We start from the raw sequence: 14,479 nt of genomic DNA, 5'->3' as shown, positions 1-14,479 counted from the left end.
TCAAGTAGCCCTGGACCACTCATAGGGAAATTCCTACTACCAGGGTCAAATGTATTTTCTTTTCTCATATTCCATAAAGAGTTTAAAATTGTGTCACATTTATTTACATGATTTTTGGACCACATCATATATCTCTGTGTTTTTGGATTTTGAGTGGGGGAGGGTGGTCGTAGTTGAGAGAGAAATGCTCTCACCATAACCCCATTTGACCCAGCGTCTCTGGCCTCTCCTCTCTTTTTTCATTAAAAGGCCCACACTTTTCTATCCTGTCCAGTTCTCTCCAGCCATACAACTCTCATATGTCCTAGCTTAACCATCCTCCTAGGTGGGATCCTTGTCTCCTACTTTTATTGGTTTTCCTTCCTTGTTTTGCTGGAACACTCCCCCAAAGAGCTACTTAAAGAGTACCCAAGAGGTAAACTTTAATATATGAATTCCATTCATATATAAAAATGTATTTCTTCTATTCCCATACTTAATTATCTAGCCAGATAGAGAATTCCAGATTCAAAGTCCTCTTTTCTCAGAAGTATGTACACATTGCTCATTTTTGCATCTAATGTTGCAAATGAGGGGTTAGATGCCATATTATTTTCAGCCTTTTGTCTATGAACTTTCTTTTGTTCGTTCCCTAGAAATCTTTAGTGTCTTGTCTTCTTAGTGTTCTGATATTTCAAGTCAAGTATAGACTCAATTAGGTTGAGTATGGTTGCAAGTAACAGGACACCAACTCAAACTAGCTTAATGTTAAAAAGGAGATTTACTGGTTCATGTAATTGAAATGCCCTAGAAAGTTTATACTTTAGAAGCAGTTCAGTCAGGACTCTGGCTCTATTTCTCTGTAATTATTTTGCTCTAGGCAACTGGGTATGTCTAAAAACAATCCTGAAAGAACAGAAAACAAGGAGTCAAGGCAGATTGATGAGCAATGCGGCGCAGAGTCTGGTATCGGAGAAGGCTTAGCAAAGAATACCTTTTATTTTAAAATTGTAATTGTGGTAAATTACATATAAAATATACCATCGAAACAATTTTTAAGTATATACTTCAGTAAAGTATATTCATACCCTTATGCAACCATCTCCAAAACTCTTTCATGTTGCAAAACTGAAACTATACCCACTACCAACAACTCCTTATTCCCTCCTCCCTCCAGCCCCTGGAAACCACCATTATACTTTCTGTCTCTATGAATTTGACTACTCTAGGTGGTAGTCAAATATATATGGACTCATACAGTAGTTATCTTTTTGTGATTGACTTACCTCACTGAGCATAATATCCTCGTCTTGTAACATATGTCAGATTTTTTCTTTTTGAAGACTGAATAATATCCCATTGTATGTGTATTGTATATATTTGCATATATATCTACATGCATATATATATATATATACATAAAAAATAAATGTCACATATTATGTATACACACACACACACACACACATATAACCATTTTGTTTATCCATTCATCTGTCATCTGTGGACACTTGGGTTGCTTACACCTTTTGGCTACTGTGAAAAATGTTGCTATGATCATTGATGTACAAGTAACTGTTCCTGTGGCTTTCAGTTCTTTTGGGTATATACTCAGAAGTAGAATTGCTAGATCATATGGTAGTTCTATTTTTAATCTTTGGAGGAACCTCCATACTGTTTTTCACAGTGGCTTTACCATTTTACATTCCCACCAAGAGTGCACAAAGGTTCCAAATTCTCCACATCCTTGCCAACACTTACCTTTTTTTTTTTTTTTTTTGGATAATGGTCATCATAATGTATGTGAGGTAGTATCTCATGGTAGTTTTAATTTGCATTTCCCTAGTGATTAGTGATGTTGAGCATCTTTTCATGTGCTTATTGGTCGTTTGTATATCTTCTTTGGACAAATGTCTATTCAAGTCCTTTGCCTGTTTTTTAATGGAGTTACTTGTTTTCGTCATTACTGAGTTAAGGAGACCTTCTTTGGTTGGCCTAATGTGTGCTGAGTGCTGGGGAAACAAAGTTTAATAGGTAGGAATGGGTAGAGGGGGCACTCTAGGTAGAGACCAGCAGGAACAAAACTTAGAGATGGCAGCGTGGGTGTGTTCAGGCTTCTTCACGTCACCAGGCTGTGCTGGACCACAGGCACAGGTAGGCAAGCAGCCAGCACTGAAGCAGGCAAGGCACAGCAGTCCCCATCTATGGAGAGGAGCAAGGAGCCACTGAGGGTGTGAAAGTCCCCTGAGATACAAAGCTACCCTCACAAAGGTCCCTGCAGTCGGTGCCTGTGGAGACAGCGAATGCAGCTGAGGGGACGTCTGTTAAGAGGCTCATGAGGCAGCTGCCCCTGAGGTTAGGTTCTGAGGTCACAGTGTCAACCAAAAATCATGTTTGTTCAGAACAGTTCCTGGAAGATTCCCAGGAGAGCCCCACATTGGAGTTCAACATACCATCCTTCCCAGGACCCACAGAGTGGGAGGTCTTCCAACTCAGATTCAGTCTCTCTCCAGCTGCAACCCAGGTGAAGCAGCTGCCTTGACTTTAGACACCATGTTATGTAGCAAGTACCTGTCTTTACACACTGGAATCGCACTTGGCCCACGGAAGTGCACACACTGTGAGGAGAAGGCAAGAACTGAAGCCTCCTGAGATGGATCTCTTTGGATGCTTGAGGACACAAGCAATTGAATACATGACCAGCAGTAGCTGTGGCAGGAAAGATATTTTAGCAGCTCACATAATAAAGTCTAGACAGAGGCTATACTAGGTTATTGCAGCAACTTAATGAGACCAAGTCTCTGGGTTGCCCTTCACCTCTGCAGCTATCTAGGCCTTCATGGTCACCGGAGGGCTGTGGCAGCCCCAAGCGTCACATCCCGACACCACAGCATCCAGGGCAGGAAGCGGTGAAAAAACGACCTGCTTGTATTTGGACTTTGAAAATTTTTCCCATAGGCCTCCAGGCACTTCCTTTTATATCTCATTGGCCAGGGCTGGGTCACATGTTCGTGACTGGACCAGTCATGGGCAAAGGGAGTGGCCTGCCATGGTGGGTGTGGTGCTGCGGTTCCTACCTGGATCTCTGCCCCTTGTCCCCGAAGGTGAACAAAATCAAGTTTCTTGGTAAGGAGAAAAGGGAGTCGCTGTGCTGCGGGAAGCACCGGCAAATTCTCTGCCACATCGCACTCCCTCTGGAACATCTGCTCCCAGAAGACAGTGAGCTTAAATCATTTCACTTTGGCTATACTTTATTTTACACTTAAATTATTATTTTATTGATTTAGTGAGGCCAGCACATGTAAGAGAATTCACATAAGCTAGAAGCCTGGGAGATGAAGTTTTGCTGTCTCAATTTTAGAGTGGATACCTCCAGATGTCTGCATCTGGCTTTACCCCCCACTTCTGGGCATGAAGTGCTCTTTACTTCTTCTGCCCTGACTGGATTCTAGCTCTGCCCATTGGCCTTGAGACCCTAGGAATCTGCCTGTGCCCCTGGGGCCAGGACCCTCCTTGTTTGAGCCTCTGGGCAGCCTCTGTGCTCCAGCCCCATGCTTGTGGCATGCACACTCAAGGATCACCATGTATTACAAGGGCCTATAGAAAGCGATCTGAGCCAAAGCATGTACCAGATAAATACATTACTTTTTCAGAAGTCATAAAAGCAAATTAACCTCTTTGTTGGTGTTTTAATTCATACTTAGTAAAGTAAGTCAACAAGTCCTGACTCTGTGGGAGGGAGCCTGGTGCAGATCAGCTGGAGTGTTGTATATGACCTGGTGGGCTTCTTCAACTGCCCCAGCCCTGGCTGAGTTGGCCAGAAATCCCTGATTCTGTACTATACAGGGGTGGATGAACACAGACCAATAGTGGCTTCATTTGGACTGTTCTTGCAGGAACAGGTAGAATCTGTCAGGGATTCTACACAATGTGGTGTCTTTACACAAGGTTGGCACATATGAATCCTGTTCCCTGTTCTGTGATGGAAAAGTTTCCTCCTCCTCTGAAAGCAGTGTAGGCGGTATAGTCCTAATGTGTCTCTTTAGTTCATCTTCACAGCCTCCATGGATGAGCTTGGGCTATCCTCATTTTTTAGAAGACTGAAGGGCTTGTTCAAGGTTTCAGTGCTTGTAAATGCCAACCAAGCCTTTTCCATTCCAGAGGTCCCCCAAGTACAAGCATAGGCAACCTCAGTTCAAGGCCAGAAGAAGCACCTGATGCCCTTCACTGTTAGAGTGCACATAATTCTGTGTGCACAAGAAATGCATGGGATTTGGTGCAGACATGGGCAGGGAATGATCTGCCAGTCATCCTAGTGGATTCTGAAGCAGTAACTGAGGGAAGAAACACAATCAGGTTTGTCTGTTTAAGAATCACAGGGTCTGCAGCGTTTCTGTGAACTGCCCACTCTTTGGGCCTAATTTCCAGCCAGCACAAAAGCACTTATGCATAACATTAAATATATGTGGGATGAACTTGGTTAAAAATTTTAATTAATCACATCTCCAAACTCAGGTCTGTTCTGATTTCATAGATCACTGCCCAGATTTGCAGTTATCTGCTCACGACTATGGCAGTCTGCTTATAGCTCAATAAAGAAGGAAAGATGAGCTTCTTGGCTTATAATTTTTGGAGGAAATTCTATTACATGAAACGGGAAAGGATTGCTGTGGACTAGGTTGTGTTGTGCCCAGTGACATTCCCAAATGAACGCCTGTCCTTGAGCAGCAGGATTCTTGCCTATTATCTCCCCTGCTGTGGCTCACTAGGCCTCAGCTGGTCTGTTCTGCCCTCATGGAGAGGCTGGCCAGCTCTCCACCTTTCCAGGCATTTTGGGATCTTCCTGTCACCTCCTGTTGCCCTGAGGAACTTGATGGCAGTGGCAGCTTGTTTTCATTTTTAGTGAACGAACAAGCAAGCTAAATGGAGTTGCCTTCATTTTTGGAATTTTTGGGTTTGATTTTAGGGCTGGTCCGAAAATTCCACCCAAGGGGACTTAGGATGGAATGGAAAGCAGTTAGATGGAGCAGACATGGGGAGGGTGTTGGAAGGTAAGTGATGAGGCTGACGAAATAGGTCATGAACGGATTGTAAAGGGCCATGGGTGGCTGCTAAGGAGTTTCATTATCTACGATGCGATTGGGTGGCAGGGGAAGCATTCTAAAAGATCCCTTGGGCAGTTGAGCAGAGATGGGCAGAGGAGGGGACACTGGGACAGGTTAAGAGTTCACTCAGGTTCAAGTGAGAAATAATGAGCCCCAATCGAAGGAAAGAACTGTGGAGTTTGAGAGACTGATGGATAATAAAGATATTGCAAAGGTGGAACTGACAGGCTGTCAAAGCAAGGGAGAGAGAAGAGCCAGATGGCTGCCAATTTTGTGCTTTGAGCACGAGAAGGACCGTGGTGCCATCTTCTGCCATCATTATGGACAGCTCTGCATTTCCTGCCAAACAGGGACTCTCCCAGGGCTGTAGAGGGTGTGCGACTGCTTCTCTCAGTACTAACTGTGGCTCATTGCCCACTGCTGGAATGGAGCAGAGCCCTGGACATATACCCAGGATTCAGCAGGGGCAGAGGCAGGGAATGGACAGAGGAGTCAAATGGTGCCTCTGAGGTACAAATCAGGACCCGGGTGGAGCCCAGCCAAGGTGGCAGACACAATTTATGGGGTAAGACCAAAATTCAAGTCCACAAGGGAGGTGACGCCTCTGATAGTGAGACAGAAAGTTCCATGGAGTAAAGCAAGCCAGGAAATGCTGAGTATTGGAAACGAGAATGGAAGCACTTCAGCCTAGGTCATGCCAGGAGGTGACCGGGGCTCTCTGGCTCTCATTCTGATCTATTTTTCACTTTTACCTTGTCCTCCAGTGAGTAAGGTGAATATTCCTTATTTGCATTCCACTCTATGTTAGACCCTGTGGGATCCCTGCCCTCGGGGTTTTACAGTCTTTTGGCAATTAGAGAGTGGGACTCAGTAATACAGACAGTGTCACCTTTAAGAGGTCAGAGGATGGAACAGTGACTTCTAGGTGGGCTCTCAGGGGAAGCTCTGTGGGAGAGCTGGCATGAAAGAGACCACCTAGCTCTAGAAAGTGGCATCAACAGAAGCCCAAGCAGCAGGAACACTCAGAAGACACATCAGAGAACAGCAGTTGGTCTCAGCGTGGGAAGGACATGGAGCCCATGTAGGGAATAGAGAGGGTGGTCAGGATACCATCTGGAGAGGTGGAGTGGGGCTAAAATCCCCAAAGTTCTAATGCCAGCTGAAGGACACGGCTGAACAACTAAATGCCAACGGAGAACAAATTTCTGAAGGTTTTATCGCTAGCTTGGCACAAAGGTCCAGGTTTTATACAGTGTTTAGTGCATGGTAGACACCTGATTGTTCATCACAGTAGTTTAAGTGACTTAACCCAAACTTTAGGACTAGTTGATCTGGTTGGCATATTGAGAAAAGATTGGACTGGGGCCACATTGGGGTGGGGGGAGCTGATTGCATAGTTTCTGACACCAAGTATGGAAGCTATTGCTGGGGGTGGGGTCTGTCTGGTCCGCATCAATGGCCTCTGAGAACAGCGTGCGCTGCTGTCAGCCTCACTGACCCTGTCTATACCATGGGGCTCAGTCCAGATTGAGACCATGGCACTGCCCTGTCCCTCGTCTATCCTGAGACCTCATGTTCAGCCCTTCCATTATTCTGTGTGACCGTCTGGTGGCCTTCGGATAATCCCGTGCTCCTTTACTGCTTTGCCTTTTGTGGAGAGGGGAACTAGGATGACCAGAGCTTGTTTTTGTTGTTAGCAATTTTTTAAAATCCTGATACAAGAAGATAATAAAATCCTATAGTAGGATGGGTCTCAGTAGTGATGGAAAGTGAAGACCTCACATGGGGCATATTGGCCAAACTTGGAGGTCATTGTACTGGGGGAACATGATGAAGGATGAACAGAGATCATAGATAACGGGCAGGTTTTTAATGAAAGTGACTAGAAAAACGGTGGAATCTTTTTCAGACATGGGGTGTGGGCAGCCAGAAGCAGGTGTGGGAGACTGAGAATTCTGTTTCGAATGCAAGGAAAGGAGCTGGTATTTCTGGAGAACCTCCTATGGGCCAGGGACTATTCTAAGTGCTCTACATGAGTCAACTCTGATTAACCTTTATGACAATCTGTGGAGGTGTGTGTAATTATCCCCATTTTCCATATGGGTCACTGAGGCTAAGCGCAGTGGATTAACTCACTGTAGAAGGCACCAGGCTATTCACCAAGTATATCTGGGTCCTGAAGTTGGAGAGCTAGAGTCAGATTGTATTTTCTAACTCACTGAAGTTGGGTGGGGTTGTTGGAAGGGATATTGCTAGTTTGAGGCCAAGCATACAATACAATTGCTGGTGAGGGACCTTCTGGAGTCCTTTATTTTCCTCTGCTACAGACTGACCATATTCAGTCTGACTGCTCCATTGGCTTGAGTCCTGGATTGAGAGGAAAAGAGGATCCAGAACAGAGCCCAACCAGCATAGAATGCACATGTTAATAGGAACGTGAAACAGACCTTTATTGGTTTAAGCTCCTGAGATTTGGGAATTGTTTACATACCTCATCTGGACTCCCCTGACTCATATGCTCAAGGTCACTTAGGAAGTGCTTGCTAGTCAGCTTTGCATCCGTGCTTGTCTGTCTTGTTGATAAGCCAGTGCCAGGTGGACATGCGTGGACCAGTAGGGGCCCATCAGCAAGGTCAGGGCTAGAGCTGTAGACCTGGTGTCATCTGTACCGTGTGGTAGGGAGTAGAGAGAAAGGCACAGAGATTTGGTCTGTGGGCTTTAGGGTAAAGCCTACTTCCCTCGTATTTGTTCTCTCGAGGGTTTGTGGTCGGCTGCACATGTCCTGCTGCTAAGTAGGACATCTCTGCTGCCTGCCGGGTTCTGTTGGTTCAGAGACTTTGGCGTGAGTTTGTTGACAGCTGCACTCTCATAACATTGCTAAAAACTTCATAAACTCTGAAGCCTGGAAATAGCCCAAGTGATTTGAGGTTTTGCTCACTTGTAAATGTTTGAGTATTGTGTCCACAAATTGCAATTTGAGTAACTCCATTTTGAGGCACAGCTGTTATTTGGAAAAGACCCATCTAGGAACGCAAGCTCCTTGCAAAATGATTGTGCTTCATTTTTGTCAAGTATCAGAAAGCCATTAAACTGCCAAGCCATATGGCAAATGCCCACTCAAAGCAGAGTGTAACAACACGCCATAATGAATCTGGTTTGGGGGAAAGGAGATAGGACACAGTCTGGTTTTTGTGATCTACAGAAAAGCAGATTCACTGCTGCACATTTCAGCCTTCTAGAGCCCTGAGTAAGGATTTTTCCTCCTATGAAAAATTCATATAAAAAATTAAGTTATGGTAGATTTTTTTTCCTTAGGTGTATTTTCCCTTTCAAACAATATCCGTTTGAGTTTCCGCAGGTAAAATAGGCTTAACTGGGTTGGTAGAAACTTCTAAAAGTTTACACAGTTTTCATTTCTTTAGACACTAGTTTAAGAAACATTCATTAGGTATCAGTATATCAGTTAGAATTGATTAGAATTTGCATCTGCAAATTGATTAGAATATATCAGTTAGAATTAGAACACAGGTTTCACTATGTATAATAGAAAAAGAGAAAATAATGGTGACTCAGAAGATTATTTCTCCCCCTGGTAAAAGAAACCTGAAGGCAGGCAGCCTGGGGCTGGTATGGCAGCTTCAGGGTCATTAAGGTCCTGGCTTTCTCTTGGCTTATTCTCCGTCAAACTGGGCGTTGGTCCAGTGTAGTTACCATACTCTAGCCATCAAATTCTAGACAGCAGGAGTATAGAAGAGGAGAAGGGCAGGCTATCCCCATTTCAGGAGGGTTCCGGAAGTATCATGCAACACTTCTGTTCATAGATCTTTGGCCAGACCTTAGGCACATGGCCGTACCCTGCTGCAGAGACTGGGGAATGTGTATTTAGCTGGCAGGTTACTAGAGATTCTGTTACTAAAGAGGAAGGCAGAAATGGATATTGGGAGGTTATCGGAAGACTCTGTCCTACCTGGGGCCCTAGTGGTTTGTTCTTCCTGCCAAACTGTAACCTTGAGGACAGGGGCCAGGTTTTGTTTATCCCTGTACCTCTAAGGCACTAGCATGGTCGCTGGTCGGTTGTGATTTTCATGATCTGCTACTTCGCACTCCTCATGGGAGACGCCAGGCACTTCTCAAGTTCTACCCCCTTGTCTGCTTCTCTGTTCCAGGGCGGCAAGTCAGCTGTGATCCGGGGCACATTTTTTCTTCATCACCAGATGTTCTTTCCATCAGCAGGACATTAAACTGTTTCTCACTAGCAAGTCTTAACTCCAGGGACAAGTGATGCTCAGAGCTGAGCTGTTGCAGTTGGAGCTAGGTGGAAGATTCTGGCAGTGGTGTGTGGGGACAGCCTTCCTTGGGAGCGCTCTTCCTGTGGGAACATCTCCCAGGCCTGGGTGGTCTGCAAGAGATGTCTAACAGGGCGGCGGGTGCTAAAGTGGTCCTAAGGACCGCCAGGTTTTGGTCACGGGTGACTGCAAAAATGGTGAACAAGTAGGTTGAAGCAGATGTGGGGGTGGTACATTCTGCTCTGAACGTAAAGAAAGGAAAGAGGAGCTAATGTTTCTGGAGAACCCCCTGCGGGCCAGGTCCTGTGCTAGGTGAGTTAACCCGGTAACCCCCATGACGGCCGTAGGGGTTATGTGATTTATCTCCATCTGCCATGGGGCCCACTGAGGCTTGGAGAAGTTGAGCAGGATGCAAGCACAAACCCTCTCCTTCCAAGCATGCTGAAAGAATCAGCACTGGTGTGTGGAAGGTTCTAGAACAATGCCTAGGCTTTCACTCAGGAAACCCAGGAGCTGTGACTCCATGCCACCTTCCTGCAGCAATCGAAATTCTTCCCAACTCCTGAGTGTGGGGTTGCAAGAGACCTCGTTCCATTCCTCATGCTCCTTCACATCTTTTGAAAGTTCTCCAAACTTAAGAGCCAGGCTGCCTGCTTTCCTGGGAGTCTCATAATTAGGACAAGTGCTTAATTGGCGTGTGTGTTTGCGCCAAGAGGTGGCTACTGGAGGATCCTCACACTGGCAAGGAAGGCTCGCTTTGCTTTTGTTCCCAGCAGCACCGTGTGCCCATAGCAACAGCGGGTGAATCCAACAAAGTTGAAAAGAAAAAGTGCCCGGAGTTCGCGTGAAGGTTGATTGCCCTGGAGAAGTTGACATCCTCGTGCAGATGGAAATGATTTCCCTCGGTCCTAAAAAAAATGTGCTCGTCACCCCCAGAAATACAAACCGCATCTCTTGTTTTCTTTAAGATGAGGAGTCTGGTCAAGAGGTCTGTGTAATGAAAGATGTTTGTAGAATCCATTTCCATTCTGCCCGAAGCCATCTGCTTTATGTCTATAATAAACAGGGATGTTTTCAGCCACTTTCCTGGGCCAGGTCCTGTTAGAGGCGCTCACCGCAGGGAAAGGTAAATTGACTGCCTCCCAAGCGATGAGCATTAGCACATTACATCTGCAGTGACGGCACTTAACCTTCCTGGCTCGCCTTTCCTTTCTGTGTCTCTGCGACGGCCTGTGACAAATGGGCCGAAGGGTACACACTTAGAATTTGGTGCATGTGGGGCATCGGCCAGCATCCCATTACCGGGTGATTGAAGTGAAATGCAGGCAGCAGGAAAGGCCATCCTGGGGGAAGCTGGAGAAATGCCTGCCCTTCCCTAGGTGGAGAGGGCCTGGAAGTTGCCACCCTGGGGCTTACTGTCGCACTATCCTGAGAGCACCTGGGCTCTCTCTGAACTAGAAATGTACGAGTAAGTCGCACCCCTGCTGAAAATCCTTCAGAAGCTCCTCATTGCCCATGGAATAAAATCAAGTCTCCGAGACCCCCTAGGGGCCTGCAGGATCCCTACACCAACTGTGGCCTCAGTCTTGAGTCACCCACACAGAGCCGCCTGGATGTGCTTTCAGTTCACCACCCCCCCAGATGGTGATTTCGGGGCTTGGCAATGCTGGTCCCTCTGCCCAACACACCCTTCAATATCCTTGTCACTGGCTCAATTCCTTTACCTTTCTTGCCCCAGCTGGAAGGTCACTGTAGAGAATCTGCCCCCGCATAGGTGAGTTTGTTCATATCGATGGCTGCTGTAACAAATTGCCATGGATTACTAGTTTAAAGCGACACATGTTATTTTCTTATGGTTCTGGAAGTCAGAAGTCTGAAAGCACGGTGTCAGCAGGACTGAATTCCTTCTGAAGGCTCTTGGGGAGAATCTGTTTTCTTGCCAATTCCAGCTTCTAGAGGCCCCTTACGCTGCTTGGTTCCCGGCCCCTTCCTCTTTCAAACCAGAATAGCCTCTTCCCTCCTGATTGTCACTTTGGCCCTTCCATCTTTGTGTACCTGACCCCCCTCCTCCTCCTTATTAGGACCCTCATGATAAAATTGGGCCCACCTGGATAATCCAGGCTACCTTCCCCATTTCATGACCATTAACTTAATCACATCTGCAAAGTCCTTTGCCTATCCAAGCAGCAGCTGGTGACCTCCGCTTCTCCAGAGCAGGGGGATGACCTTGGTGTCAGCGTGCAGGAAGTCGGTGTACCCCTGTTGATGGAATCCTGACATTGAACATGGTCCAGCAGGCAGGCGTGTCTTATTTGATTTCGGGCTGAAGTGGACTGGGGCCTTGACAAGGGGTCTTAAGTGCCTCTTGAAAGCCAGAAAAGTCAGTTTCTATCTGTGAAAGCCCCAGCCCATTGACCACTTGGGACAGAACCAAAGAGATGAGGTAGCTGTCTGAAAAGGATGACCCTTGGTTGGAGACACTCATTCTCTCATTCATTCTACACACTTTCTGAGTGCCCGTGCGCCAAGCACAGTGCAGGAGTTGAGGGGGGACCAAGACAAGTAAGAAACCACCCTGTAGGAGTTCACCTGCTTGGGTGAGAGCAACGTGGAAACGAAGCAATGGCAGTTCTGTGGTGGCTGGAAGAAGAAAGTGATAAAAAGTATAATGGGGGGTACATATAGCACGGTGTGGGGGCCGGGAGGGACAACTGGATAAACACTCCCAGGAGAAAACCTTGAAGGCAGGGGTGTTTCAGGTAGTTGGAACAGCATTTGCAGAATTGAGGAGAAGGGAGGCAGTGTGCTGCATTTGAAGAGCAGGGTGAGATGCTATCTGGGTGACTCCAGGAGTAATCTGGTAATCTGGAGAGGGGACGGGGGCCAGAGGTGGAATCTGGTTGCCTTGTCTCTCCAATGTAATGATAAACTCCAAGAAGGCCGTGTATGCCTCCTTCTCAACTTGTTAAATCGTTCAGCAGCAATTACTGCTCACTCTGTGGCCCCCCCATTAAATGCATATTAATGAGAAGCCTTTCCGGATAGCAAACGTCTCCCACACTTGCTTTGTCTCACTAGATGTTACCAAATGACAGGGCAGATGAGTCACTGTCATGGCACGCATATGGCCTCACGTCCGATGAGACCTGCACTCAAATTGGAGCCTGGTTTATTCTCCTGGTGGCCCCTGGAGTGAGGCCATGTCAACGCTATCATTGTATTTCTCTGGGTTCGGGCTTGGCAGGGTGTGTAGTCAAGGCAAGTTAGAGTATACAAGTGACGCAGGAGCACTGACCTCACTCCTGAGCCTGGGAACGTGCACTCCCTGCCTCTCCCATCTCAGCGGCGGCTTGGATACACTAAGTTGCTTTGGAGTAGTGTGGCTCAGTGGGCTGCTGGCAAGGAAAGAAAGACAGACATTAAATGTCATTGATTTTTCTTCCCCAACATCACACTTCATTGCTGTTGATGCCACCATTCAAACAAATGATCTAATTTATCGTTTCTAGGAACTTTTGAAAAAATGGATCAAAACCCCAGGTTACCTGAGATGTTGCAGTTACATGTTTTAACAGCTCTAAAAAGTTAGATTTTGTCAAAATGAAATAGAACTTTGAAAGGCTTCATAATAGCTGTGAACAACAGCCAGACTCCCCAGATACACTCATCACGGGGCCGCTCTTGTGAATAGCTCGGCACATTCTGCAAATAATATCTCATTAAACCATCCAACCTCCCTGGGAGGAAGCAAGCAGCAGTAGCTTGCAGACCGCTTTCTTTTCCCGCAGTAGGGGGTGTTCCTGCTGCCTTAAAGGAAGCTTCAAGAAACCATAGCCTGCCTAAGTTGCGAGTTGGTTGGGTTTGTTTTTTTTTGTTTTTTTTTTTTTTATCTGCTTGCTATAACTCAGAATACTTCAGAACAACTCTGCATTAGGAAGTGCATTAGGCCTTCCTCCCACCAGGACGCAGGACCACCCTGCAGCCAGCCGTTTCCCGTCTTCACTGAGCCCTACTCTGGGCCAGTTACTGGGCTTGAGGCTGGGATCCAGAGATGAAGAAAACACCACTTGTCCTCTTAAATGGGCCTATTGTCTGGCGGGGAGGAAAAACACAAGAGCAGGTTTTCCCTATAGAATGTAGTATATGATCTACTGAAGGTAGGCCATGGATCTGCTGACCCAAGGTAGCTGTCAGAAAAGCCAACATGGCAGCCTTCTACACAGTCAGCTCCAAGGCAGTTGTATCCCTCTGTGCTGTGAACTAGCTAATCCCATTTCTAATTCCCTTTTCCTTTCTGCTTCCCACTAGAGAGACTGTGAAGCTAAATACTTTTCCAGCCTCTCTGGTAGCTAGAAAGGCCATGTGATCTAGTTCTGGCCAATGAGAAGCAAAAATCTACAGGGTGGTTCTGAGAAAGCTCTTTTGTTTTTGACTAAGAGGAACACTCAGGCTACTGTATCTCTTTGCTCCTTCTTGCCTTGATCCTATTCATGATGGCTGTAGCTACAGCAGCAGTCTTCTAACATGAGGGAAGATCTGAGAGAATTGCTGGTCATTGTTGAGCCCGGGGCCTAATGGTAGCTGCCCTCTTTTACTTCTTGTCATGTGAGAAACAAATAACCTCTGTTTGTTTAAGCCACTGAAGTTCGGCTTCTGCTGTCTGCTTTCCTTTAACCTCACCCTGGCCCTGAAAGCCCAAGAGTGTAGAGACAAGGGTGGGCAGGACCCTCATACTGCTTTGGCCCTAGATAAAGGACAAGAGGTAAAGTCAGAAAAGATCTGCAGATTAAATAGTCCTGTAACAATATTAATTTCCTGATTTTAATCATTACTCTGCAATTACATAAGAAAATGCCTTTGTTCTTTGAAAACACATACTGAAGTATTTAGAGGTAAAGAGGTATTGTGTCTACAACTTACCCCTAAACATTCTAGAAAAAAATATAAGTATACATGCGTGCACACACGTGTGTGTGTGTAGAAAGAGAGAATGAGTGATAAAGCAAATGTGGTAAGATATTAACATTTAAGGAAACTAGGTAAAGGATATACAGGAAGTCCTTGTTCAAGTGTTACAATTCTGCTTGCATTATCTGAAAGTATTTTTTA

At 46.0% G+C, this 14,479-nt stretch overlaps 1 protein-coding gene across 4 annotated transcripts in view; it reads left to right on the top strand.

The window, feature by feature from the left end:
* Positions 1-14,479, top strand: part of NMNAT3 (nicotinamide nucleotide adenylyltransferase 3) — a 114,264-nt gene that overhangs the window by 34,863 nt on the left and 64,922 nt on the right. The window lies entirely within an intron of this gene.

This window comes from Prionailurus viverrinus, chromosome C2 (assembly GCF_022837055.1).
Source record: "Prionailurus viverrinus isolate Anna chromosome C2, UM_Priviv_1.0, whole genome shotgun sequence".
NCBI classification, from domain to species: Eukaryota; Metazoa; Chordata; class Mammalia; order Carnivora; family Felidae; genus Prionailurus; species Prionailurus viverrinus.
This window is presented reverse-complemented; position numbering and strand designations above follow the sequence as displayed.